Genomic DNA, 27,784 nt, shown 5'->3' with positions numbered 1-27,784 from the left:
TATTCTCCATGAATTATTTTCCCCACAAAAGATTTTTTTTTATTTTGTTAAATATAACAATACAAATTAATTTCATTTAAATTGCTTTCCTGTAAAAAAAAAAAAAAAAGCTCATTCATGCTGTTTTGGATCTCAGTGTACAAAAGCAGCACATCATGTAAAAGATAATTTAGACATTAGACATTATGTGAGCATGTGGGGTCTGCTCTAAACTAAATACGACAATGTTACATATTTCAGTTTTGCACATAACAACCCAAATACTAAAATACAATGTATATGATTAAAGTCCACTGCGTTTTGCTGTTAGTACTTGTCTTTTTATATAGGCCTCCATTTTGTTCCAGGTTAAATTTATTTGCCAGAGCACACTGCACAAGGACTGCTGAAAAGTCCTAAAGGAAAATAACTATAAACTATGTGATTTACTCAATTCCAGAATTTTATTCATATCCAGTGTGTGTGTGTGTGTGTGTGTGTGTGTGTGTGTGTGTGTGTGTGTGTGTATGGACCAAATTATGGCCAGTCAATCTGCTTTAAAAAGTATGGACCATGACACACACACACACAATAATTAGGCCTATTAAACAGATTCTTTAATAAATATTGCCTATTTAAATAAAGCTGCAGCAAGTTAATTTAACAACACTGAAACATTTTCGTTTGAAGAAAATGTCTAAATATAAGAGGAGGTTTGCTGTGTTCATTTCCCCCTTCATGGACAGCATTAGAGCCTTTTGAGTTGCTGTTTGTTTCGTGGTTTTAATGACAGCAGCATAGGCTCTCTCTATCATCTCTCTGCTGCTGCATTTGAATACATGTGACGAACTCTCCCACGGCGGGGAGTGCGCGCTTTTTCTGAATTAGCCACACTGCACGCCTCGCATAGTAATGGAGGCTCTCGCTTTGAGCTTGAACTTGACCGGAGGAATGCGGCTCGTGGGAACCGGGCTCTGTGGTGCCCTTCTCTATTCAGGAGGCACAGGTCGGTGTCAGCTCTGATTAGCATAAAACCCAGCCTGCTTCAAATTAAGGCACGAGGACGGAGGCTCGCTCTCTCTCTTTCAGGACAGGCAGAGGAGGAATCAGCAGGTCTCTGCATAAACCTGCCGGGTAAGAACTTTTTTTCTGATTTTGTGTTTACTGTATTTAGACTGGACATTAAGCTAAAGGTCCGTTATATTGAGCCTGTCCTCTCTAGAGCTGGCATAATGAAGAAATCTGCTAAATGTGTGTGTGTGTGTGTGTGTGTGTGTGTGTGTGTGTGTGTGTGTGTGTGTGTGTGTGTGTGTTTTTAGCAATATAGAGAATTAATATGACCCCAAAGTACATTATTCAAGTTGTATCTGCTGTCACTGTGAAATAAGACATGTCCCCAAGCTGATCTTTTTTTTTATGCATGCATTGTCATTGGAGTACTTTAAGATGAATAGAATTTTTTTGTGATACGATATATTGCTACAATGTATGTCATGGCAACATTGTTAACATGGACAATAATAAGAATGTGACTTTCTTCTGTCCCTTAAGGTTAAATAACTTTGTTTCATTTACTTCAAAGACACACTTTGAATGCAGTTAGGACTCATTTGATCTGTTGGTGTCTTTGCAATCTCAATGTGCAAATGAGTCACCTTGATAGACATTCAACGTTTTCTATTGTACATTTAGAATGAAAAAAGAAAACAACAGAACACACATTTTTAGTTTTAAAACAACATTCATAAATTCATAGTTTGTATTCCAACTACTTCTTCAGTTAATCTGTTTTAATATAAAATACAGCAACTCAATCCCATTCTGTCCTAATCAAAGTTAGCCTGATTCTAGAGTTGAAGAATTCATTCTTATCACAATAAATAAAATTAGAAATGAAACATATCCAAGTCTTCTAAAGATGTCTTCAAATTCCACAAAATCGAAGCCTTAAAGTCTGAGGATTCAGGTGATTTAAGGCCTGCACTATGAGCTTTTAAATGAAACATTACCAACATAACTGTCTGCAGACAGTCAATAAAAGAGACACACACATTTAAAAAAGAGGGAAAGATTTGGAAGATGTAAAAGATCTCACCTTACTTTTTCGTAATTCAAATATTATAAATAAGCGAAATGTGTCAAGTTCATTAAACCAGTGAGGAAGAAACATACACTTGTCAATTTTTCCTAATTTACTTCAGATGTGACGGTTAACTGTTGTTTAAATAAAAAGAAAACTCTTCTTACATATTTAAAAGCTAGAAAATACATCTCTAAAATTCATCTTCTGCTTTGTTTCTTACCAACTTCAGAAAAAAAGAGATAAAGAGCTTTCTGAACATCCATCATGGCTTAATCCTAAAAATATTGTAAATAAATCCAAATAAAATGAACAGAGTTCAGTTGGATAAATATGTTTTAAATAAATAAATGATATCATACATCATGTCTTTCACTCTGTAATCCCCTCTCCTCCTAAATGAAATAAAATGTGACTGATCCTCTGCCAGTTATTTAACAATGTGTGGAGGCTCAGCATCTAAATCTTGTGTATAGTTTCATTGTCATAGAAATTAACTGGGATATAAACACAACTCGAATTACAATGACAACCTTTGTTCAATTACAAGAAAAAGTATTTCAGTTGAAGTTTCAATGTTGTATAACAGGCCTGCATTATTCTGTTATAAATAAATAACACAACCTTTAAGAAAAGATCATTGTGTAGCCCTGAGAATCAAATCAATCATCAATGGACATTTAAGATTTCTTCAGCCAAAACTCTTTAGTCATGTTATAATAATAATAATAATAATAATAATAATAATAATAATAATAATAATAATAATAATAATTGACCAATAAATCTAAAAGTATTCAAACCATTATTTCAATCAGTCTTTTGGCCTTTATTTAATGAGTCAACAGGTGGGCTTCTCTGATAAAATATTAAATCAAGTGCATCTCACTAAACATGGACAGTATTAAAGATGAACTTGTTACGAGATCTACTACAAACCACTCTCCAGCATTGTTATATAAATTTAACACAGCTTGTCTCTGATTTTCAAAAAATATTTATTTCCATGGTGTTCATTTGAATGTCCAGTCATAAAAATGTTATCATTGATACTGGCTACATGTTGTTCCATGAAGAGGATCATTACTTGATAATATGACATTTAAAGATGTAGTCTTTGTGTGCACGAGGACATATTTGAGCTTCTTTATTTCATTTTCTTTCTCTTTTTTAAGTCTCCGTCCAGAACCACCATGAATCGAACAAAGTAAAACTAACGTATAATACAGAATGAGCGTTAACTATTTCAACGAGTTGATTTTCGGTTTTTTTGTCACCGAAGTGTGGCGCTGTTTTGTCCTATTGCGGAGTCGTTATACTGTACAGCCTACTGTAGGTTTGTAGTTCACGCCACGTGCCTGTTTGCAAGATGTGGACTATTTTTACATACATCTTTCCTGTTAAACTTTCTTTTGCGCTCCTTCTCACAGTCTGAGGCTGGGGGATGATTAGTAACATCAATAACTGCGTTTATTTCTGCGTTGGTTTATTTACAATGTCGGAAAAAAAATTAATAAAAATCAGCTCCGAATCCATCACAGGCTTGTTACCCAGCATGCATCACTGTTAAATCATCACATATGCTTTATTGTTTTCTGTTTTCTTCTGGTTATAGACTTTATGCTTCTTGTTTAAAACAGTAAAACGGAATTGTGTGTGAAGTATTGTCTCTCTGACTGGCCTATTTTTGCAGATCATAAAACAAGGCGCTAATTAGCATATTGATCTTGGATAATTATGGACAAAATGAAGAGTGTGTTCTGTCATTTGAAAAATATAGTGCTTTAGTGTTAACTGGGGTTTATCAGTAATGTTAGTGAGGCAAACACAACAGAAATGGAAGGCCAACATGTAAACGTTTGTTATTTTAGGAAAGTGTGCTTTTAAAAATAATGATGATATTAATCCCCTTTATTAGAAAATTAACAGTTGATTTATCCGTATGACCTCGCAGGATCATATTAAACATTGCATATTTGCTGCTCTTTTTTCTCTCTATGAGATTCTGATTTCAAAATCATACCATCAGCACAGTAACCTACTTCCAGGCTGTTTTATATCCCCGTTTATTCCCCCAGATAGCCTATCACAAGGCCTGTTTGACAAATTTGATAGGCCGTGAGCCGGCTTTATTCCCTCCTCCTCCTCCTCCTCCTCCTCGCCATCTCTCTCTCTCTCTCTCTCTCTCTCTCTCTCTCTCTCTCTCTCTATGTGTGTGTCTGTTTGCAGTCGCAGCACATCACACTCCTGTCTGACGCGTTTTTTCCGGTTAGAGGGGATTTTAAAATCCTGCAAAATAAGGGAATCAGTTTATCGTTAATGTAACAGGAAAAATACATGAAGATCTGCAGGGAAAATATTCATCATCACCGAGAACAGGCGCTGCAGTGCAACTCTGAGGTATATTTATTTCTCTCTCCTAATTCAGGTCAGTTTTTTAAGGAATGCAAAGCATTTTGGGACATATATTTATATATAGAAATATTTTAAATGTTCCTTAAATGATGAAATATAATAAGCCAGGGAGTATATGGATGTATAATTTTTGGACTAAACTGAGGTAAGTTGTTAATATTTGAGCTAACTTTGAACGCTCTTTTAAGCTCTTTTAAGCTTTATTATACATTGTTTTTATTTTGAGAAAAGTGTCAAGTGTTTTTATAACAGAGGGTCATCTAGTGGTGTTTGTTTCCCTTTAAAAAGAAGTTATGATCTTCCATAAAAAATATAGCAAAACCCAAATCCTAAAAATAGTTGTATAAGTAGGTTAATTTATTTGCAAGTATTTATGTTAATGATAAATTGTTGCTGTTATCATTACAGACATATACGCTATTATACACACGTTTCACAGTATCATTTAGCTTTATTTATAACCGCAGATTCACTTCAGGACCAGACAATCCCCAATGCTTAGCCACGTTTTTTTTCACCGTCAATTATTGATGTTAAAGTTTCTGCAAACTCCAGAATATTTAATGAGGCCATGTGCTCATGTGAGAAGTATTCCTGTAGTAAGAGGGGAAGGAGGAGGAGGAGGAGGAGGAGGAGGCCCTGGGCAGCGCTGCAGTGCAGAGTTCAGCAGAGATATTGTTGTGAGCCTGGGAAAGTGTTGCGGGGCTGACGCCAGACTCTGTCAGGCAGGGAGGGGGCACCTCGAGGATCCCAGACTGAATTGTCATGTAAATGTCTCCCCGGCACGTTGTTGAACTTGATTTTGACTTCTTTCTTTACTGGGGGGCAAGAGAGGAGGGGAGGAGGCGGGTTACATTTTCCCTGTCACTTGTTTGTGGGAAAATCCATCTGAGGACATACACACGAACACACAGGCACAAACGTAGGTTAGTCCAACATACTTTATTTTATTTTATTTTTTTCAAACATTCAGAACAGCTGACCAAATGCATGTTATCTCCTGGATAAGTTATACATTGCAACCCAGACTTTAAAATGTTTCCGATAGTTTCTTTTCATATTGGAAATTTCATTATATTTTACTTAATTTTATTTCATGCTAGCATAGTTTGCAAGCTGATTTGTTGCATTAGAGCTACAATATGGCATGCACATACTACTAGATATATCCCGATCGCGCATGCTCAGAAGAAATTAGTTTTGTACATCCAATCAAAGTGAACAGTGCTCTCTTATGCAAATGTAGGAGCGTTTACTGTTCACAGTTTGGTGTCAGTTCAATTACACGACGATAGCAGGAGAGAAAAGGTTGATTAGATCTGTTTAGAAATGATGAAGAGGAGAACTGTTTAGAAATGATGAAGAGGAGGATGGCATTGATACAGTATAGAGGCAGACCTGGGCTGCACCTCCATGATACTTACAGATTGCTCATGCGCAATAATCAGATATGTAACTGCTATCTGATGCAAGCTTCGTTTGGAAACCCATGACTGTAGCTCCCTGTTATTGGTTTACACACACACACACACACACACACACACACACACACACACACACACACACACACACACACACACACACATACATACATATCCCTGCACCTTTTAAATATCCTTTCAAACTTTGAAAGATATTACAAGTTGCTATTCTCGTCCCTGCTTGGCTTCTTTTATCAAAGGTGTGATTGTTATCGCGCGCAGTATCTCATCTTCTCAGCCAAGATATCATTCATATCATAACATCACTATCGATAAGGCTGCATATTGCCTGCATGTGTTATCAGGCTTTGGCTAGCGGTGGGTATTCTATGCATCATGGAGAGAAACCAGGAATTCCTCTGCTCAATATGAATTTAGTTCTATGGCTTACAGGAATTAAAGAAAATATCTTACAACATATGGTGGTCCTTCATGTTTTAACAGCATCCTGAAAACATCAGTGTTCATAGAATATGCTTTATATATGCTTTTTATGCTTTTTTGTTAAAAGGCTTTAAAGATGGCATGGATTGAAGTTGTCTTTAGTATAATAAGGATGGTGGTTTATTCGGCAGCTTAAATTAGGTTAGAGGAGAAAGCAGAAAAAATGTAGGAATGTTGACATGACCTTTAATCATTTGATCATGTTTACAAGTTTATAACACGTGTTCAACAGGAGAGAGGGGAGCGTATACGTCTGGAGTAGTTTATAACGTGCATTTTGTAAGGAATGAGATTTTTCTTTGAACGTTTGTTAAGCTTTAATTAGGCCATCTGGTATAAGCCTAAACTATGTGAAACATCAAAGTTCTTTTTGTTGTCGAAACAGCCAATAACAAGACTTTTTATGCTTGCTTTTTATCTCCTTTTATTGCGGAATATTGCTTAGAATTGGTTTGATAATCAACAAATGATATATTATAACTAAAAGGCTTCTATAGTTGTTTTGGCTCTGATTTCATGAAGAATTGTCAGTGAAAAACCTGTTAATGCTCTGTCTGACTGTAACATATAGAACAAGTGCACTGATGATAACCTCTGACTGCTTTTGTCCTTGCCCTTATTTAAAGTTTAAGCGACAATAAATGAGTTGCTTCATGAATACATTTCTTTTTGTTCTAAAAATGTTTTTCAACATTTTGAATTCAATTCTAAAAATAAAAAAAAATCTATTGGCCTATTCTTAAAATCTCAAATGTATGGCAGCTGCACTTGTCTGTGTGTGCGCGCGCGCGCGTGTGCGTAAGTCTTTGCACATTTTTCGCCCTCCTCTGAAGTCTCTTATAGACATCCTGACCAACGAGGATAATTTGGAGAATAAACTCCTGATTGACGCACACCTGCTTACATTTTCCAATTGGCTCTGATGATGTAAGACCCCCCCCCCCCCCTCTATCTCCCCCCCCCCCCCCCCCCCCCCTCTCTTTCTCTGAGGCGGAGTTTCTCCCCTCTGCTCACCGTGTGCACGCTCTGCACTTGTCAGTCGCAGCTCGCGTGTGCGACGAAGAGGACACAACCAAGTCAGAGAAACCGAAGCACAATTTTAGCCTTCATATCTTTCCTTTTCGTTCAGTATTTTTTGTCATTGGATGAATCAGCCTAGACTGCGTTTAAGGCGGATTAGTTGGAGAATACTGACTGGAGTGGATCTTAGCTTGACGTGCAAGTAAGTGGGATGCTGCCTTAATGTGATTGGTAGAGTTTGAGCAACCTCGGCTTTTGTTCACTTTATTAAGGCTATCGTTTTATTACCTGCTTTAAGGTTATAAATAATCGTTTACATCCTGATGCATTTTTGAGTTTTCCAGAAATGTAATGTAAAGATGTGGCATTAGAGTAGTAAAGGCTTGATGGGAACTTTTTGTGTTTCTGAGGCCTGATGCAGTGTTGTACAAAATTAGCCAGTACAAACCCAGCATTGTTTGCAAAGAGCAATTTTGACTCCTTAAAAAATAAGTAGGCTTTATCCATCACTACACGATATGTATGGTCTACGTTAGTCCGTGTAACCTACCTTTATTAATGTTGCAGGAAATAATGCTGATTCAGTAGTCTATATATACGTGTGGAGACTCGTGTTTTTTCATGGCACCACTGTTTCTTTAGTAGAGCAAAAGTTGAACTTAATAGTAGCTCTCTTCTATCAATTGATACGTTTGTGAGAGTCTGGATGTGAAACATGGAAGCAAATAAGCAATAACAGTTTTTTTAAGAAACAAAAACTTAAATTCACTTTGTTACAATTAGAAGGCTAATATCGCGACATTTTCTATCAAAGCCTTTATTTTGTTTGTATCTATGTTTTTGTGTGGTCGTGTGTGTGAGGGGCTCAATATTGCCACAGGCAGGCGACTCTCTCTCTCCTTCTCATCCTCTCTGTGTTGGTGTCGGAGGGGCGGCCCCTTTAAGAGACGACGGGTGTTAGTTTGTATCTTTGGTTATCTAGCTGTATGAGTTTTAATTTCATAAAGCTAGAGAACCGAAAGTACTAACTGATGCCGAGCACTTCGGAGCCCAGGTGTGTGTGTGTGCGTGCGTGTGTGTGTGTGTGTGTGTTTGGGGGGGTGTCCTCTTGCTCCGGCAAGGAGGAAGAAGAGGAGGAGGCAGCAGGAGGAAGCAGGATGCTCAAGGAGGCTGCACGAGGCTGCCGATGAGGAGCAGTAGGGGTGGTGGGGATTCCACTGAGCCTCAAACATCATCGGTTTTTATTTCACACCGTAGCTCCATCTCAGCTCCAGAGAAGTCCCTGTCCGGAAGCGCATGAATGCTGCTGCGTTTAATGCTCATCGTGTTTTGGGTATCGCGGTGATGCTAGGGCCCCATGAGGACCCCCACAAGTCGTTTCTATGTTCAAATTGAAGACAAAAAAAAAAGAAAGAGTGGTGCACGTGGAATAAACATACTTAATTACTCAAGTGCGTGATGTAGTGGAGGCTTGTCATAACTGTGTGGGTGCTCTAACATTAATATCTGGAGGGTTAGACAGAAATAGTTAAAGGATTCCTGTGATTGGTCCACTCTGGAATCACGTGACAGTGTCGGCAGCAGCAGTAGAATGTTTTTTAAGCTCTCACATGTTGGTTATTGGTGTTTTTTTGCATACTGAGAAGTACCATGAGGCTTGTACCATGTACTCTAAATGAGGTGAATTAGTCCTGGGGGGTTATATCCAGACTCTCTGACTCCTCTGATACTGAGTGTGTCTCCATTAATGAGGAAAGGGGATGTCCCTTGCTCACTGTTATTTGAGTGTGTATGTGTATTGTATAATTGCGTATGTGCATTACTTGGTGCAACATGAAGCCTAGTCTGATTAGATAGTTTAGCACAGTGATCTGACATTGTAGATTGTGCTTTTCATCAGGTGACACTTATGTGATGGTTGTTAAGATTGTTGAAACTAAACCAGACCTTGCAGTATTTAAAACTTCAAACTCATATTGCATCAGTGACTCAGTACTAAAGAGATTCCAGGCTGTATATGAAGCCATCTTCGTCCTATATTTCCTACATGCTTTCATAGTTGCAGCTGAATCCAGGTTAGACATGGCAGAGACGTTCAAATGTGTGTTTTGTAGGGGGTATTGGAGTTTGCCTGCTAGACATGAACAAAATAGGACATTGGCTCATAGTTTGATCTATTCTTAGAGCAGAATCAGCGGGCCTCAGAGATGACTGAATATCCCAGAAGTCGTAGCATGCTCTATTTAGACCATGACTGACAATATTTGATGTGCACTGTTAGACAAGATTGCCTGGATGGCGTGTGAATGTGTGTGTTGTTGACGCTTGCATATGAGAACAAGTATTCTTGTAAACAATTTGACCTCCATGTCCTTCGTCTTGCAGTGATACAAAATAAATCTTTTTATCTACTGGTATTTTCACCTTAAAAGTCATGATTTTCATATCATTTATGTTGAGTTTTTGATGCTTTTCGATGCTGTTGGTTATAGTTTATTTGTTAGAGTGACTTTTCTTTCCACATTTCTCATAATCTTAGCTTTTCATAAATACTTGGCTGACTGTTTATACAACAGAAAATACATGTACTTGCACAAATGCAAAACAATTAGAAGTGCACTGGGTGAAAACACAAGTGTTGTTGTTTGCAAGGTCAAAAGCAGAATTCAGACTCTCATCCTCTTTTCTTTTATCTCAAAAGGAAAATGGCGACATCCTCAGATCTAAAGTTGAGACCGACTCAGAATGAAGACCGACTGCCACCTGACAAGAAGAGGAGCAACAGAGAGCCAGCAGGTTAATATTTAAGATATCAACACATTCATGTAGCAAACACATTTTGCTGTATTGTACAAATAGTTTCCTTGCCCAGCCTTATATTTATATTTGTGAGAGTCAGTGCAGTATAATAGATCAAGCCATTTCTTAGGGGCCTTCAGATTGTTTCAGCAGTCCTGTTTGAGCTATTGTGCAGCATTCACTGTGGGCTGATTTTTGTCCATTTATTGTGAAAATGGAGCTGGTTGTGTGTATGTGGGTGTGAAACATTCTTCGTCTGAGTTTTAAAATCTGAAGGTTTTTGCAACAGGAATGAGTGTGCAGCACTAGTAATCCTCCATTTTATTCAAGCAAAAAGGGACATTAAGATAGACATTTACTGCCAGGTTTATTTGCCCACAGTGTAAATGTCAGTTTTACATCATTCCTTTATGCATCATAATACATACATACACTGTGAAGCTGCTCTAGCCTACAGCAACAGAGTAAACGCTGTGGTTTGAGCAAGTGAAGTAAGAGCTCCATGTTGAATTCCATCATTCCTTTGAAGAATTTACATTTTTTAAATTGTACATCACCCCCATCCTCCACACACACACACACATCTCTCTTTCATTCTCACATGTCCAGCGTTTTATCCCTTTAAACACCGTGATCCTATTTGTCAGGTAGAGTGTGTGGTAGGTGCAGGGGAGGTGGCCGTGTAATCTTTGCTGCGGTTCTTTATCCCGTTAGGAGAGAACAGGCGACGTTTGGACCTGCTCATGTGGAAAGAGCGTTTGGGTGGCTCTGTCCTTTTCGGCCCTAATACCTTGACGAGTCTCCCTCCCCTCGAACAAAGTCTCCGGGTTATATTGTGAGCAAAGTAATGGTGTGCATTAACGGTATGCATGGTTTAGTAAAGGCAGCATCAGGTCAAAACTTGCTTTGAAAGCAAAAAGCTTTTGTATGATGAATTGTGTGATGATTTTGATTTCACATAACAATTACAATACGTTCCCATTTATAAAGGCTTCTTTCAGTTCTTCTTTTCAGTTATTTTAGCAAAGATCGAAACAAACATTTCTGACTTTTACGCCTGTCTGTCTTTCCCTCCAATTCCTCCTTAAAAAGTCCTGTGCTAGGAATTAAACAATAAGTACACATTGTTAGCAAGGTCAAATCTTCATGGTTCCACAACCTTGAGGCTCAATATAAAGCTCAGTTATTTAAATTTAGTGTGGAGTTCTTTGAGGCTCCCAGATTTTCCCAAGCTTTCTATTAGCATATGCAAGGGCCGGCCTGTGCTGCTGTTTTCTAAAGTGGATGTAAATTATAACCTCAGTATTATACAGACTGATGGGAGATAAATCTCTGCAGTAATACATTGCAGGGAGTGGTGGTGGTGGTGGGGGGGTTGGGGGGGGGGGGGGGGGTTTAGATGGTTTGAAGTGTGTGTGTGTGTGTGTGTGTGTGTGTGTGTGTGTGTGTGTGTGTGTGAGAGGTACTGTACAATAGCCAGTGGCAGATGGAATACAGACTAGCAAAGTGCGGGCTAATAGCATGCTAAACTCCTTTTTCACAGGCCAAGAGTTTGCCGTTTTTCTGCTGTATTTTAGGCAAAAAACAGGGAACTCTAAAAGAGGGAAATGCGGCTTATAGACATTTTAAAACAGATTATAGGTTAATTACATTTGAAAGTGTGTACAGATCGTTTTAAAGCAAATATTAACACAGGAAGATTACTAAGTTGAAATCTGCACTTGTGCGGTCCAAAAGGCTGAGGGGGCTTCAGGCCTCACGAGCCGAGTGCAGATCTCTTTGGAAACTCCATGCAAATTAGGGCTTGAATAATGAGATGTATTTATGAAGGGCTGGGAAGGGGGTCTCTGCTTTTGAAAGCAAGTAGGCCGGAGCCTGAATGGGATGGAGGGAGGTGGGGTCACATAGATGGGGGGGGGGGGCTCGTGTGTATGTGTGTGTGTGTGTTTGGGAAGAGGGGGTACAGGGGCCCCCAGCAGCCCGGGCCTCGGCTGAGGCAGCTGTGAAAAGGGGTCCCGTCTTTTTCCCACGCCCAGCAAGACGCGAAACACTGCTGCGTCTTGCTAGGGTCAAGTCCCATCACTAATATATATACACGCATAAATACACACACACACACACACACACACGCAGAGCGAGGGAGAGATGTGTGTGTAAAAAGTTGTGCAAATTAACAAGCTGTCTGGGGAGCTCTGTGACATGGGGACACCTGCTATACACCAAAAGGCTTTGCAGCCTCACCAGGGGCCACTGGGAAACAATTAGGTCATAACTTCAACTTGAACTTAAAATTGAACTGAAGATTAGAACTATTTTTTCTTTCATTCTAATTGTTGTTATTATATATATTTTAAATCATTTGGATAAGGATTCTGCTCTGGCAAAAATGAAAAATAATCACTGGCAAAATAGTGTTGATTGTTTAGTGGTTGTTTATTATTTTGTGGCAAATGTTAATTAATTTATTTATGTAACTAAAATGCTCAAAACTTGGATTAGTAGTGTGATATTTCACTTCTGCAATTATCAATTTGTCCATTCAGATACAAATTTGGCCTTGTGCTTATTTTGAGAACCCGACTGTCAACTTGGTATTGTCTGCGTTCACACTGACACAAACACCCACGCACTTTGCACACACTCATGCACACACCCACTGCTTCTCAGGGACACACAAAAGAAAAAAAAAATGAAACATGAAGTGGAGGAAGATATGGAGGAATGTTTCAGATGTGAACTCTTAGTGTGACCTTCTGTACTTGTTTAAATACAGAGGGCAGGGAGCTGAAAGAAAGGGGGCACATTTTATTCTGAGAATACTGATCACCATCTCTTTCATAAGAAACAATAATGAGCATGAAAAGAAAAGGCAAGGTTAGGCAAAAAAGATGTTCTGAAAATGTAGTGTGTTTGCCGTAAGACAAAAAAAGTGTACCTTATTGTTGTGATTTTGTTTGATTGCCTATTCTTGTTTACGAGCAGCGTTTTTCCACACAGCTTTCTGAAATACAATTTCTCCTCCTTGACTGCCTTTCTCCTGTAGCCCGTGTCACACACCCACCCCTTCCCACCAGATACTGGCACACCAATCAAATCTGTGCATCACTCCTTTCTCTCCCCGCTCTCCGCCATAGCTGCTCCATAGCAGTGTCACACTAATTCTGTTCCCCCTGCCTGCACGAGCTCCTTACTTTAAATCCACACGAGGCGAGCTGTTATCTTGTTGAGTATATTAGCAAGCACCCAACCTTTCGTTCTATCACACAGCTCTAGCTCTCTCCTCATTCTGCACCCCCTTCCCCCATTCATAATTTTCCCTCCTATTCAGATGAGTCTGAAATAGAGAGGGGGCTCCTTCTAATTAGCTCTGTAAAGACGCTTTGTGGTGGTCAGTGTGGCCACCAGTGTGTGCACAGAGAGGCGATCTGTGGCAGCTAGTGTTAGCATTAAGAACGTGTGTATGGGCCATTAATGAGGTTTGTTAGCTGAGTGTGTATCCTGCCGTTTGAATGCACCTTCGGCAGCCTTTGAAGGAACAGAGATGAAGAGAGCGAAGAGGAGGAGGAGGAGGAGAGAGGAGTCTTTCAGCGTGCCAGGTTGCAGAATACAGATTATGCATTATGCTCAGTGTGGTTTCCATTTGAACAGGAGATGAGGGGAGGATAAAGCTTCACTTGCATGTTGTCTTGGAAAATGTGGGAAATATTTGGGGGTCGTCTTGCTCATCGGGTGTTTGGGGTATATTTTCCTTCCCTTACCTCTGTAGTGACACAATGTCTAAACAGATGCAAAATACAAATTGTAGAACTTTAAGTTCCCTAGAAAATATTAGTACAAAGAGACTTAAGCTTCTTAACTAGACGGTCAAATAGACGCAACAAGCTCCTTACAGTTTGACTAAACACAGTCGCTGTCGACACAGTCAAATCTGAGTTTTTAGGAAATCCAAAACAGTCAGGGGCCGAGCAGTAAGGCAGCAGACAGGAGTACTGTTATAGAATTTTTTTTTTTTTTACTTGAACCAAGATCTACATTTATGAACCCAAAATGTCTTTAAAAAAGTCGGCTTAGTATAACTATAATGCATGTAAGGTGGAAACTTATAAGAACAAAGTCAGCTTAATTGGACATAAGGGACCAAACCAAGTTAAACACAAGGGTTAAACAACTTCTGCTCAAACCAGGAAGTACCATCCCTCAAAAACAGCCCTTTTAGAAAGAGGAAAAAGGATAAAACAGAAATGAGTGCCTCGTCTTACAGTTTAAAAATGTGCTTGCTCAATTAAACAATGTAAGATTAAGTGCAAAAAATATCCCATGTTCCTCGACCAGGAGAATGGTTTTCTGATGGATGGGATGAAAGATTCGTAGTTTTTAAAAAATGGGCAAAAAAAGAAAAGAACCACGGAGGCGAGAGTCCACCACACACTGGTCCCTGGTTTGACTCCCGACCAGCAACCCATGTGTCGCATGTCATCCCAGCTCTCTCCTCTTTTCAGCTGACAAAAGCCAAAAAGAAACGTGTGTTGCTAGGCTAACGAATACGATAAACCAAATCATTTCAATATGTTTTATTTGGGGTTTTTTTACCTTTTTATGTCTTAAACAAATACTTAGCTTTCTTCTTGATGTCTTACAAGAAACACATTACGATCATTCAGCATTAGGACAATATGCTGTAAAAACTGAGAGAGAAAATACATATTCAGATAAATGCAGAGGAGATGTGGTGCTTGCAAAAATAATCTATATCTGGTTAGCAGATGAGAGCCAGAGGTTTTGATGCAGAGAAAAAACAGGTTTGGAAATAAGGGATTGTATGGAGGGAAAGAGGCGACCTGCTGGGCTTGCCTGCTGCCTCACAGATTGTAAACTGTCACTCAGGATGCACACAGACAAGCCGACAGACATCATTTGCCCACATCACCCTCTTCTACTGAAACTGTCGCCCTGCAGCCCCCTACTGCTCTCCTCCTTTTACTTTCTTTCACTTCCTTTCCGGGCCTTTTTTCTTCCCCTGGACGTGTGCACATGCATGTATATAAACTCCTTCATCTATTTCCTCTATTTTCCAGCTTCTCTGTTCTACTTTTCCCTCTGTCTCCGGGTCTGTTTTCCGTTGATGAAATGAGTCAGCTTGCAGCATACTCTCCCCTCTCATTGTTTGCTGGTTCGTTGCCTCTCCATAGGAGGTAGAGAGTGTTTGGGCTCTTTCCCCTGTTTTACCAGTTTACCAGTGTAATCCTTTACAGCAGCACAATGAGCTCTCACTCCGGCCGCAGGATTCTATTAGGCTCCCAGAGAGACACGGTATCTCCATAAACACCCCTCACACAACCTATACCGCCTCAAACACTACCAAACGGATGCATTCCTCTTTATATTAAAAGTAGAACCTTCTTTTTTACCTGTGAGGCAGAATAAAAGCTTACACACTTACATTACAAACGGCTTGTTAACGCTGACAGCTTCACTTCCAACACAGGGTTGCTTTACAAGCGCCGAGCGAATAACAAGCAGCCGGGAACAAGCAAATGCTTGTTATACGGTCTTTGGAGGAACGCACAAGATGTTTAAAAAAAATGCTGAAGTCATTGAAGGATGTGATCTCCTCTCTGTGCTGCAAACACGATGCCATTAAAGAGTGCAGATAAACTCCTCAATCTGTCATCTCATGCTCATCGTGCAGATCAGAGGAACAGCTGGAGCAAGCTGGAAATGTACCAAACAACATTCTTTATTGTTATTTTTAAGAGGTAAAAGTTGCGCGGTGAAACGCAAGCCAAGTGTCTTTCCCTCAGTCTTAAACGTTCAATCAGCACAACAAGCGACACGATCTCTTTTTTCATGACCCCGTAAGAGACGATCTGGAAGCTCGAGGGGACAAAAGAAGGAAATAGACATAGAATAAGTAGTTGAAATTAAAACAGGGTCTATGTTGAAATACGCAAAGTGCAAAAACCATTTTTTTAAAAAAAGCTCTTTTTATGATAACACATGCAAGTTGACCCTGAGACTCTGCATCATCATATCAAGAATGAAAAGATCGTGAGCTCAGATCGTTCCCTCTGAAGTATGTAGAAGGTTTGCTTAAAGTCATTTTGTGCTTTAGTTTCCTGAACTAGTGGCCCCCCCTCTGTTTTCGCACAATGACCCCCTAAGCCTATAAGTTCAGGTATTAAGTTCAATAAACCTCCAAAGTCTTTTTGTGTCCTTTTAAACTTCATCTGCAAAAACTCAGAAGCAAGCAGAAACAAGACATGTTAGTGAAACACATTAAACTTAAAACGACGAGAACAAAAGCAAAAGTCTTCTTCATTGTTACCAAAAGAAGAAGCAGCAGTTCAGTTTACCAAATTCAGCATTGGCTCACAAGAAAACCACCCACAGTCACTCTTAAGAAACCCATTTATTATACCCAGAAGTGTTCAAACATAGCCTTAGGATTAATGTCTTAATACTGGCTCATGCTGTTGTTGGAATCTGTATTTTATCCAGTCTTGTTTGATAAAGTAATATATAACTTTTCAATATGCCACTGTAAGCAACATGGCTATTTTTTCTAATTTTGGCAAAATGTGGAGAAACTTCTAGAAATCCTTCTTCAAAGTTTTCTAAATATTTGAGACCGTCTCCTGCTTGGTGCTGCTGTAATGTGTTTGTCCACGTCTCTCTGTTTTGTTCAAGGCCAAAGCCACAGGTCACAGCCCCCCCCCTCCCCCCCTCCCTCCTCATACACAAACATATCCCTCCATCTCCCATCAGCCTTCCTCCTCCTGCCCCCCTTTCTCCATCCATCCTCCCCTCTCCTACCATCTTGATAATGCAGCTCTTTTCTCCCTCTCTGGGTGGAGGGCGGCCCTGAACCAACATTGTCCCTTACGCTGGCTCTAGTGGGGGGCCCTATTGTGTGTGAAGGAATGGGGAGTTAACACCCATGTCTGAACCCGCTCAATGGGTGCATTGTGTCTGAATCTTCCTCTGGCTCACCCAATCTCACCCCGCGTCTTTCCAGTGCACAGACCGAGGCAGGGTCCACTCCATGTACTAACCCACTGTATGAAGAAAACATGCATATCACTCAAAATGTGCAAACAATCAACCCCACATTTGAACCCTGTACTTTTCATGTCTGGTCTTTTTTTTCTCAGTAAAACACAATGAGCTTTGTTTATGCTTCTGGTTGGTTCAGATATGGGGGAAAGTGGGTGCACAGTTACTAAAGGAGGCCCCTGCATCTCATTTTTCTGATAGAAAAGAACAAAAGAACACATAAAGGACAATATTGTATTAGCATGATAACAGGATTCAGATGCTTTCAGTGTTTTCAGGATATATGGCAGTAAAGGGATCCACATAAAGTAATTCTCAAGATTAAAAAGAGAACTTGTGCAAAGCTAAAATAATTTCGAGACAAAGAAATTACGAGACAGTATATACAAATATGTATTAATGATGTTGGTTACTTGTAATGATTCTGATGAGAGCGATTCAGATGTGTGGTAAAACATTTAAGACAATGAGCAGAAATGGACGCGTCTGTATTCTGAACATTTTATTTGTTTCTGTAGAAGTGAGCGCCTCAAGGCAGGTTACAAAAGAGCAAGTTGGTGTTTTCTTCCCACATATTTTTAATCAAAGTGTTAGTGTTTACATTTGCATTTGCATTGTGCAAAGGGAGGCTGAATGCCAAAGGTGAGATTTTGAAAAACACTCTATTTTCCCTTATTTTTTTTGCAGATGGAAACAAGGGTGGGTGGTTGGAAGGCTGCATAAAGGCTGCTACATGACTGAACTCAGAGACCCAGCGTAACTCATCATCATTGCCACGGGCTTTCGTCTTCCTCCTCTTCCTCCCGTGGCCCCGTACCTTCCATCCAAGGGTCCAGCAGAGTCAGTGAAGCCCGGGCGGGGAGCTGGTGAGTGGGCCGGGAAGGATGGAAAGGCTCCCTGAAGGCTGGAAACACCTCTGGAGCTAGCGGCATGCAGGAGAAATCAATATGAAACACAGAGCGCTGCACAGCTCTGAGTGGGGTTTCCTGTGTTAGTCTGAGGCCTCAGGGCCCCGCAGACCTCCAAAGGACAGGCCCTGTGTGGCCCCTCTCAGCTGCAGAGACTGGACCTCGGTCCCGATCTCCGCTGGCTGTGTGTGGTTCTGCTGAAGGGGATCGCTCCCTGAATAATACCCAGAATGTTGAGAGACTGCCGAGAGGGATGTTTCCTTTTCTCTTGATTTTTCCTTCCTTCATAAGATTGACATCTCCCCCACCTTCTGCCTCCGGCTGCTTAAAAACCAGTTTGGGAGTTCTGCTTTTGACTCACTCCCCATCCTTGACTCGCCTGCTGCTTAGTCCCTGGCCATTTTTTATATTTGACAAAGAGACTGTACCATCTTTATTTTCTCCTTCACTTTCTCTTGGCTTGCCGTTACCATGGTGAGCTGTAGACAAATGTCTGTTTAAAACCATAAACACTGGCACATGAAGTTTGAGCATCTTTTTTTTTTTTCCCCCAACATGGTGTCAATGCCACTCTTTGAAAAAAAGTGAGTAAGCAGCAGAGAGCAAAGAAGATCAGAGCGCAGAGAGACACTAACAGTCTGTAGTGGAGCTGGTGAAATGGCAAGTATCTCTCATTCGCACTCCGCATTTTCCACTTCATGAACAGCTCTCCATGTGCTGCCATTAAGTCATTCCCTGTCTAATGTAGTCCATGTGTGTGTGTGTGTGTGTGTTTGTGTGCATTTGTGACACACCCAGCTAGCACCCTATACGGCTCAGAGAGGATCATATTAGGATGTCAATGACAGCCTTAAAATACACGTCTTGAACTTTGAGAAATGATTGGGATCTGACTGTTAAATTGAATTATAATTTGGGATCCATATATTTTAAAATAATTTTTACACTTTATGTTAAACTTTATTACACACAGGGAGCTTTAGGGTTATTTTTGAGTAAATGGTCTGTATATGTTTGTCCTTAAAGCCTTTGCCAGCCTGCAGTAGTAGCAGCAGCACCCACAGCTCGTCGTCACAGCGATGCAGTGCAGTGGTTTCCATCCACATGGGCACAGATTCAGACAAAATGGCTGCCAGTCTCCCCTTTCTGCCAAAGATGGCGGCGCATCTCTGTCGCCTGCCATCTGTGCATCCGTTAACTGTTGTCGAATGCAAATCGGGGCTAATTGCATTTGCATAACCTCCAACCATCATGTTGTTTGCATGCGCTGATAATTGCTCGTATGAACGGGGCGTAGCAGAGATGAAGCTCCAGCGAGGTGGCGTTTTACAGCGTATTAATGGCTTTTGTTTTTCTCTAAGATTGTGGGGCTTTGCACCTTGAAATGTGTCTGATGTGTGTTCGATTGCTCCTGAGATCAAGATCATGGGTGTTCTGTGCCATATGCCGTGCTTGCATGTTATTCGCTCGCATGCAAATGTCACACTGTACAAAAAGATTAGGTCGGACTGTTTTTCAAAATCAGATTGCGCTCACACACACACACACACACACACACACACACATAACTCTTCGATGAAAACGTTAGCTCAGACGCACACACATTCTCTAATTAAAAAGGAATCTATAGGCCCAACAAACTCCAGACCATAATAGTCTCATTTTAATGCACATGTGTGTCTGGTTACCATGGCTCTGAACAAATAGTGGGGACGAATGATTTTGCGAGAGAAGGACTTGACGAGTCAATAAGTAGGTGATCTAATCCTAAAAGGATATCTGGATCATAGGTTTTGAAGAAATCTATCTGTGTTATTCCCCAAAAATACTCCACTGATGTGGATATTAAAAACGTACTTAAGAATAATCTTCACTCTGTAATCAAGGACTGAGGCGCTGTTTAAATGATTACCTCACGTTTGGTCTTTTACCGGGGTTATGCCGTTTTTGTTTCCCATTTGATGGAGCTGCTCTTGTTTGAATGCAGGCGTTAATTCATGAGACAGAAGACGTCTGAGTAACAATGTGGCGCTCGTATTTGCATTCGCCCATCAGGCCAGCTGCCGTGCTGTACAGTTATGTCTACTGTGGGCAGCAAAATGGCGGTCACGCAAATCATAAGGTCCGTCTGCTGGTCGTGGGAGCTGAGGCGAGAGGAGGAGGAAGGGGGGAGGAGTAGGGGGGAGTTTGGGGCGTCTGGTTCAAGTGAGAGAGAGAGGGTTTCGGGGTCTAGACTGTGGGGTGTGTGTGTGTGTGTGTGTGTGGGGGGGGGGGGGGGGGGTCGTTCATGAGGGGAAGATAGAGTGGGGGGCGAATTTTGTGGAGAGGTTATTATTTGAGAAGAGGAGGGGGGGGGTGTCTGGTTTTAGGAGGAACAATTAATGAGGGAGTGAAGGGGGGGTAGTTTGTCTGCATTTGTGAACATGCGTCTTGGACATTTACATAGAGCGAGTAGGGCGTCCATATGCTGCGTGGCGAAGCAAACCTTCTGCAGGGTCTCTCTCACATGATCTGAATGAAGACCCCGCCAAACGCTGCACCCACCCAATCACATTATCGGGAATATACACAACCACGTTTCTCACAAGAACACTCAAGCGCTTCGACTACACTGACGTTAGTAACATCACTGTTTCGGTCTTTTGGAGCAGCCAATGAGGAGATGTGAAGCTGCATCAGCCAATGACAGAGTGTAAAGAAGCAGGAAGAGGAAGGGAAGGCAAGAGGAGTTTACCCTTGATGTGCCGGGTGAGAAAGCATCAACAATAAAAAAGGATTCTACAGGGAGAAACCAAAGAGGAGAAAGAAGAGGGGAGGGAAAGAATATGAGCAAAATTGGTGATAGCGCAAAAATGGGGAATTAAGCCGTGTATTAGAGGTGAGAATGATTATGAATGAGTCGCATTTTCATTCTGCGTCAGTAAGAGATGAGATCATATAATAATTACACATCAATCTCAAAGGTAAGAAGGGAAAGGAAACATCCCAATTACTAACAAGAAAGAAATAAAGCCATCAAGACGAGGGGAGGCCCAAGTTGAACCTGGGGGGTGACGTACGTCTCTTTAGATAAAAGCATCTGCTATGTGAATTGTATTGACGGGAGAGAAAGCCAACAATAAAGCATTCAACATGGAGAAAATAAGCTAAACACAACAAATAACAGCCATATCCTGTGGTATGTTGCCAAAAAAGAACACAATGTTAAAGCACACAATTAGGACAGCAAGTATGTATGAGAGGCCGAGAAGAAATAAAGTCGTGAAGACGAGCCTCAAATATGCAGACACCCAGACACAATGCAGATGTCCATAATGTGGCTTATGAATACTGACGTGTTTAAACGGTGATCGTCTCCGACCTAGAGGTCTGAGCGGAGCGTGGGAATGTGAGGAGAGCGTATGCAGAATAGTTGGGTGCTGGCTAGACACTCCCGCTAGCATGAATGTTGTAGTAGCAGGTGTAAAGAGGACCCTAGAGTTCAGGGGTCAAGGCCAGAGCTGGGGCTGTCTGGCTCGTGTGTGTGTGTGTGTGTGTGTGGGGACACTCTGCTTGTTGTCTGGGTCTTGCTGGATGCTAATGAAGTAGCCCTTCTGTTTGATTAGCACTGCTGTCTTTTGTTAGCCCAGTCTGCTGCTTCACAGAGGACTAGACTGAGTGTAGACTTGAACAAGAGCTGCTTCATCATCTCACAGTCGCAGCAGAACAGCAGAAAGGCAGATCGACAGGCAGCCTGAAGTCAGACCTCCCCTGCTGAAACTTTGATTGTGTTGTCTGGGAGCTTTTTTCTCCACATCTTCGCTTTCTATGACATTTCTCCTCTGAGTGACACGTGGGTCTCAAGCTCTGCAGTGTGGTGCCACTCGCTGCTTCTCTCAGGATTGATGGCAGCTTTGTAACTGAACTCCATGATTCAGGGCTTTGGAGGAAATTGACAAAATCCTGTTAAGAGTTTATATTCAAATAGTGAATTAGCACCTTTGATGCGGTTGTTATTTCTGTCAAATCAAACGTTGAATTCACTTTGGAGATAAGTAGGAACCATGACGTCTCAAAGTTTAAACATGGTGTGATTTAATATTTCTGTAATGTCAATAAACCCCTCATTAAGAAACCACTGACATCATTTTAATTACGAGAATGCTCAAAGGCCTTCTCCTCCCATATACAAAAAATATTACAAATATTCAAATGAGCTACACTATTTAACTGGAAGGTGTGATAGTTTATTGCAGTGATCCCGGGTGCGATGGTTTGTTTTAAGTAAAAAAAATTTTTTAAAAACACTGTCTGGTGAGAATACGTCTAAGAGTTGAAGAATTATGAATAAATTGCTGCCAAAAATAGTCCCCTCACGGAAATCTCTGATAGGTTTGCTAAAATAAAAGTACCAAACCTTTTTCAGGGTGCAGTTTTGACCTGTTAAGAATTTCAACGATATGTTTGTGAACGTTTTTATTTCAAGATAAACGAATGCACTTTGGGTCCTATTATAGTATGAAGCAGCAAAAGACATACTTTGGTGTTTCTGTCTGATTTGTTGACGATAATAAAAAGCTTTGACTGGTGCCACATAAGTATACCAAACATCAGTCTTTAAACAGCTTTTCACGTAGGAGACAACTGTGTTACTTTGCTGTTACACGATCGCATCCAGCTGTGGAAGCAGGATTGTGTCTTCGTCAGACTCATATTTTTTGACGACCCCAGTGCTCATAAAGGTGTGTTACTTACAGTATCCCTTTAAGAGTTACAGCATTACCTCATCAGGAGTTGTGTAAAGGCAGGAAGTGGGTGAATGGGTGAAGGAGCCCGGTGCTAACTCTCTCTCTCCTTTATGCTTGTGGGTGCAGGCTTCATTAGCTCCACAGAAAGAGACAGCTCGCTCCCCGTCCCCTCAATAGACCCATAGACCTGTCTCACCGGCACAGGCTCGGCTCAGTGGGGAGGGTGTGTGTGTGTGTGTGTGTGTGTCAGCAGTATGTGTGTATGTATCTGTGTGTTCTCGAAGCATTCACACGACTCCGGGCTTCATAGTTTCTCACTCATGCCTAAAGGAAGCTCAGCTTTAAAACTGTTTTGAGACTCACATCTTTGTCCCTCGTTCTCTTGTTTTCTGTCACTTGCTCTCCATTATTCTCTATTTCCATATTGTGTTTTTTTTAATGGCCTTTTCTCTTAAAAGTCTTAGATCTCTCGTAGTGCTGGACACTCGGTAAGGACGAATGAAACATTTCATCAGTCTTACTGCAGAATATTTGAATTGTAGGACCTTTAATCGCATGTTTTATTTGATATAAATATTACTTTAGTATTTAAATTCCTGATCATTCTACGGACTATTTCAAATGCCCACTTGAACAACAACTTCAAACTTAAAATTTAATAGAAACACTATTAATTACAGTTATTTAAACTACCATAAAACAACTGACCCGTGGACCATATGTAATTATCCACTATTTGATTGATCTTCTTTTTTTCCCCCATTTTGCTTAAGACTGACAACATTAATTTAGCACATGCTCTTATCACATTTGTAGTAGGCGTATTTTCTCCAAAGAAGTATTTGAAAATAATCTGTATCCTGTATTAAGAAGCTCTGAGGTTGGTCAACATTGTTAGAATTCAACTGAGCTCCAGCATAAAGAATAAAAATATTAAATTATACTTCCTTTACTGATTTTCTCTTTAGTTTCTCACGCTGCTAAAAAGCATTTAGTAAATACGCAAAGCATCACCTAAGTTTGATAGAAAGAGAAATCCCACAGAGATGGTGGATGCGTATTCTTTTAAAACACCACCATGATGCCTCTGTTTCCCATCAGGCACTGTGCTCAAGCAGCTACTTGGCGTCCTCGTCTAGTGAGGGGGAGGAGACACGTGCATGAGAAAAGGTGCTAGCATGAATGATTAGCATGTGCAGCCGCCATCGTAGGCTCTGCTCATTGTTGTAGTACTGCATTAATGAGTCCAGTTTGTATCACACACGAGCAGAGCCTGAGAATAACATCTAGCAGCATGCACTCAGTCTCTGCAAAACAAAAAATATATATGGACATAATATAATGCACACATATATTGTGTGATTATTGATCATTTTATCCAGTCATGTCCATATCATATCTCTGCAGTTTTAAAATGCTGATCAATGTATAATGAAGAAAAGTTTGTAGTACCTGCGGAAAACTGCAGGCTTTGACTTTGAAATAGAAGCATTACGAGAGAGAGAGAGAGAGAGAGAGAGAGAGAGAGAGAGAGAGAGGAAGGAGAGTACCACGTTGTGGCCTGGTTTGAGGATCCACAGGGATAAAAACACTTTTTCCCCTGCAAAATGAGATAGGATGAATGTTTATTACACACACACACACACACACACACACACACACACACACACACACACAAGCACAATCACACTATCGCACTAACACACAAATGTTGTTCCCTCCATCAGAGTAAGCTTGGTCTAGAATTGTGCAGCTTTGTTGTTGAGGCAGAAGACACATATTGCCCCAGATTTAAGTGAACCTCTTTCACACATGGAGCAGTTACTTGTCAACTCTGGAAACGACTCCAATCATCATCGTATCCCTTTTTTTCTGCATCAATTCGTACCACAGATATCCAGTAAACTGTCTGCGTGTGTGTGTAACAGACAACCTGACCTCTGACCCTGCCCCGCTGAGAAGCTTTCATTCCCTTAGGGCTGTGGCCCTATCTCTCTCTCTCTCTCTCTCTCTCTCACACACACACACACACACACACACACACACACACACACACACACACAAACACAGACACTCTGTTGGCTCTATTGGTAAAGCGGTCCCTCGGCCACCCATTCAGGGCTCAGTCACGGCCACTTAGAGCGCAGCAGACTCAGGGATTCAGACGAGCTGTGATCCAATGACATGTATTTATAATGAGGGGGCTGCGGGAATGTCTTTGTTGGACGGACACAATGTCAGCAGAACAGTGTGAGACTGTGTGTGTGTGTGTGTGGTTTTTTTTCTTTTTTGGGGGGGGGGGGACTGATTCAGTCAAGTTGAAGTTGTTTTAAAGTCTGCCTTTAAAAGGATTGAAACATTTAATCATTTAATCACCAAACGTGAGGTAATCATTTCGTAGAATCAGGACTCTCATCATCTTTTCATTTGAGGTTTTTTTTACTCACATCAGATCTGACGTCTTTAAACCGAAAGACTGAATAGACAAATGTTAAACCTGTGTGGCTCATGATGGCCTGCTGTTGTTTATTTGTTTGTTCTGTTTTATCACAGCTTTAGACTTTAGAAGTTTCAACTCAAGCAAAGACCTTAATAAAATAACGTTGAGTAAACTGAGCCTCCAAGCTGTCCAGACTTAAACTCTGAAGTATTTTGCATTCATTTGACAGTATGTAGACTGTAACAAGTGGTGTGTTCCAGTCAGTCATAGCAAATCCACTTTTTTTTTTTGGTATAATTTGCCCTCTGCAAGGTGATGTCGTTAAACGTTACAACACATTATTTTAATTCTCAGACAAATTGCCTGGCAATATATAAACTTTAAGTAACAACATGGCACTTTGTTCTCGTTAGTCTGTGTAGTTTGAGTATGTAGTGTTGTGTAGACTAGTGTTTATTCAGGACTGCAGTCTGCCCTCTGCGTGCATGAGTCAGTCTTTGGGACAGTGTGGGCAGAAGAAGAGGAGCCCTGGAGAGTCCTCCAGGCTGAGGAAGGCCACTCATAATGACCAATGCCTGAAACACTGCAGCTACCCAGGGACCAATGTCTGCTTCTGATCTCCTCAGTCACCTACTCAGAACCCACACAGCCCTGATTTTTACTGAACTGTTGCTGCATGATATTGCACAAAAACATGACATTTTGAAAACCTGCAGAAATGTTGTGTTTCATTGAAGGTTTTGCAGAGAAACAAGAACTTCAACTCTCAGATTTCTACTGGTCATGTCCATATGTCGTTCAGTCATCGTTCAGTCATGACAGTGCAAAACCAGACAGCGGAGCGTGTCGGCTCGGTGGATGTGTGTGTGTGTGTCTTCTCCCTTGTGGAGTAATCTTGGGGTTCCCTGCTGATCATGTGTCCCATCCTTGCTCCAGACTACAGAGGTCAAAGGTGTTGGAGTGTGGGCTCAAACACAGTAGCATATTGGCAACCATTATGATATCTCTGCCCTCCCCTTTACACTGGAACCAACTCCGTCATTTTGTTTTTCTATCATGTTTGTGTGTGTCATTTCTGATTCTGAAGTTTCTGTTCATCTCACTGATCCCAGCTGAGAAACTGATATTAGTTGTTGTTTTTATTCCTCACATGTTAATTTCCTTTCCTCTGTCGTCTTGTCTTTCTACAGGTTAATGATGTGCTGAAAAAATCCCTAATTGGCTGAAAAACTTCTGAATCTAGGAAAAACATCTCAGACTGGATTGGATTGGATATCCTGACGGTTTTGGGGTTTTTTGCCCAATTAAATTCTTTACATGATTTTGAATGAACAGTCACAACTTGACCTCTGAGCTGAATCACAAACATGTCAAAAAACCGCTAAACTGGACTGACTCCAAGAAGAGGACAAAGAGCACTCAGTACTAAGATACAGTTTTCCAACCAGCTGTGCCTTTCTTAATGTTTCCTGTAAATTGGTTTTGTTTTATTAAGAATTTACATATGAAAATGTAAAATAATGAAAGAAAAATGGGTTTTATTTATTAAAAAATGTACATTGTATACATGATGAAATGTATTGCACTGTAATAAACACATCTGTTTTTCATGCTGAACTTAAATATCTGTAATCAATCATGTTGTTCATTTTCAAGAGTCTGAAATAATAAAATCCCAGAGTAATTAAAGTGTTTAAACTAAGAGCTCCGTTCGGTTGTCAAGTTTAACTGTGCTACAAAAATCATCCCGTATTTTCTCAATGGCTGATTGATCCGTTTGATTTCCTGTGAACCTTTATGTTTGTGTGTGACGGTTGTATTGTAAAAATTGATGTCTATTAAAAAGAAAATTAACTTTGTATTTCCTTTTTGTGAATTTATTCTGTTTTGAAACATACTTTTAGTCTTAATATCAGTAAAAGTTCGGACACAATTCTCCCAGGATTAAAATCATCAATGAAAGCTTTCATTACTGTTTTGTATTTCCAGACAAATAGGGTGAAGTGCTTCTATTAAACTCATTAACATAGTGTATAATTTTAAATTAAATAACATATTAACAAAATAACCCTCGTAAAACTTGATAGACTGTTTTATGGATTGACTTTTTCTGTTATTCCAGATTTTTTGGTTTCTAACTTATTCATGTTTTTAATAAAAAATATTTTTCTATAATTGAATAGGCCAAACATGACCAGCTAACTAATCTACTGTACAGGCCTGACCTCTCAGAGAGCCAAATGCTACATGTTTTTTCATCCTGAAGATGACGTCAGTGTCACTTTCTCTCCTTTATTTTAAATGCTCTGGCACATTTCAAATAACGTGTTTTCATATGAAAATTTTGATCTTAGAAAAACTCTAGTCCATTAGGCCTGTAGTATTATAGAGTGTATTCCTTTGATTAATATATGGTGTAAAAGAAACAAAATGATGAG

The 27,784-nt window shown here is 40.4% G+C and overlaps 1 long non-coding RNA gene across 3 annotated transcripts; it reads left to right on the top strand.

The window, feature by feature from the left end:
- Positions 1–898: 898 nt before the first annotated feature.
- Positions 899–26,584, top strand: LOC306826585. 3 transcript variants are annotated; one of them, XR_013779453.1, is made up of 4 exons: positions 899–1,113; positions 10,121–10,215; positions 17,959–18,839; positions 26,537–26,584. It is a non-coding gene; the product is annotated as an uncharacterized lncRNA (long non-coding RNA). The 3 variants fall into 3 exon arrangements; XR_013779454.1 differs by lacking the exon at positions 899–1,113 and adding an exon at positions 4,283–4,459; XR_013779455.1 differs by lacking the exon at positions 899–1,113 and adding an exon at positions 7,402–7,621.
- Positions 26,585–27,784: the final 1,200 nt, after the last annotated feature.

Source organism: Symphodus melops (assembly GCF_947650265.1).
Source record: "Symphodus melops genome assembly, chromosome: 7".
NCBI lineage: Eukaryota > Metazoa > Chordata > Actinopteri > Labriformes > Labridae > Symphodus > Symphodus melops.
This window is presented reverse-complemented; position numbering and strand designations above follow the sequence as displayed.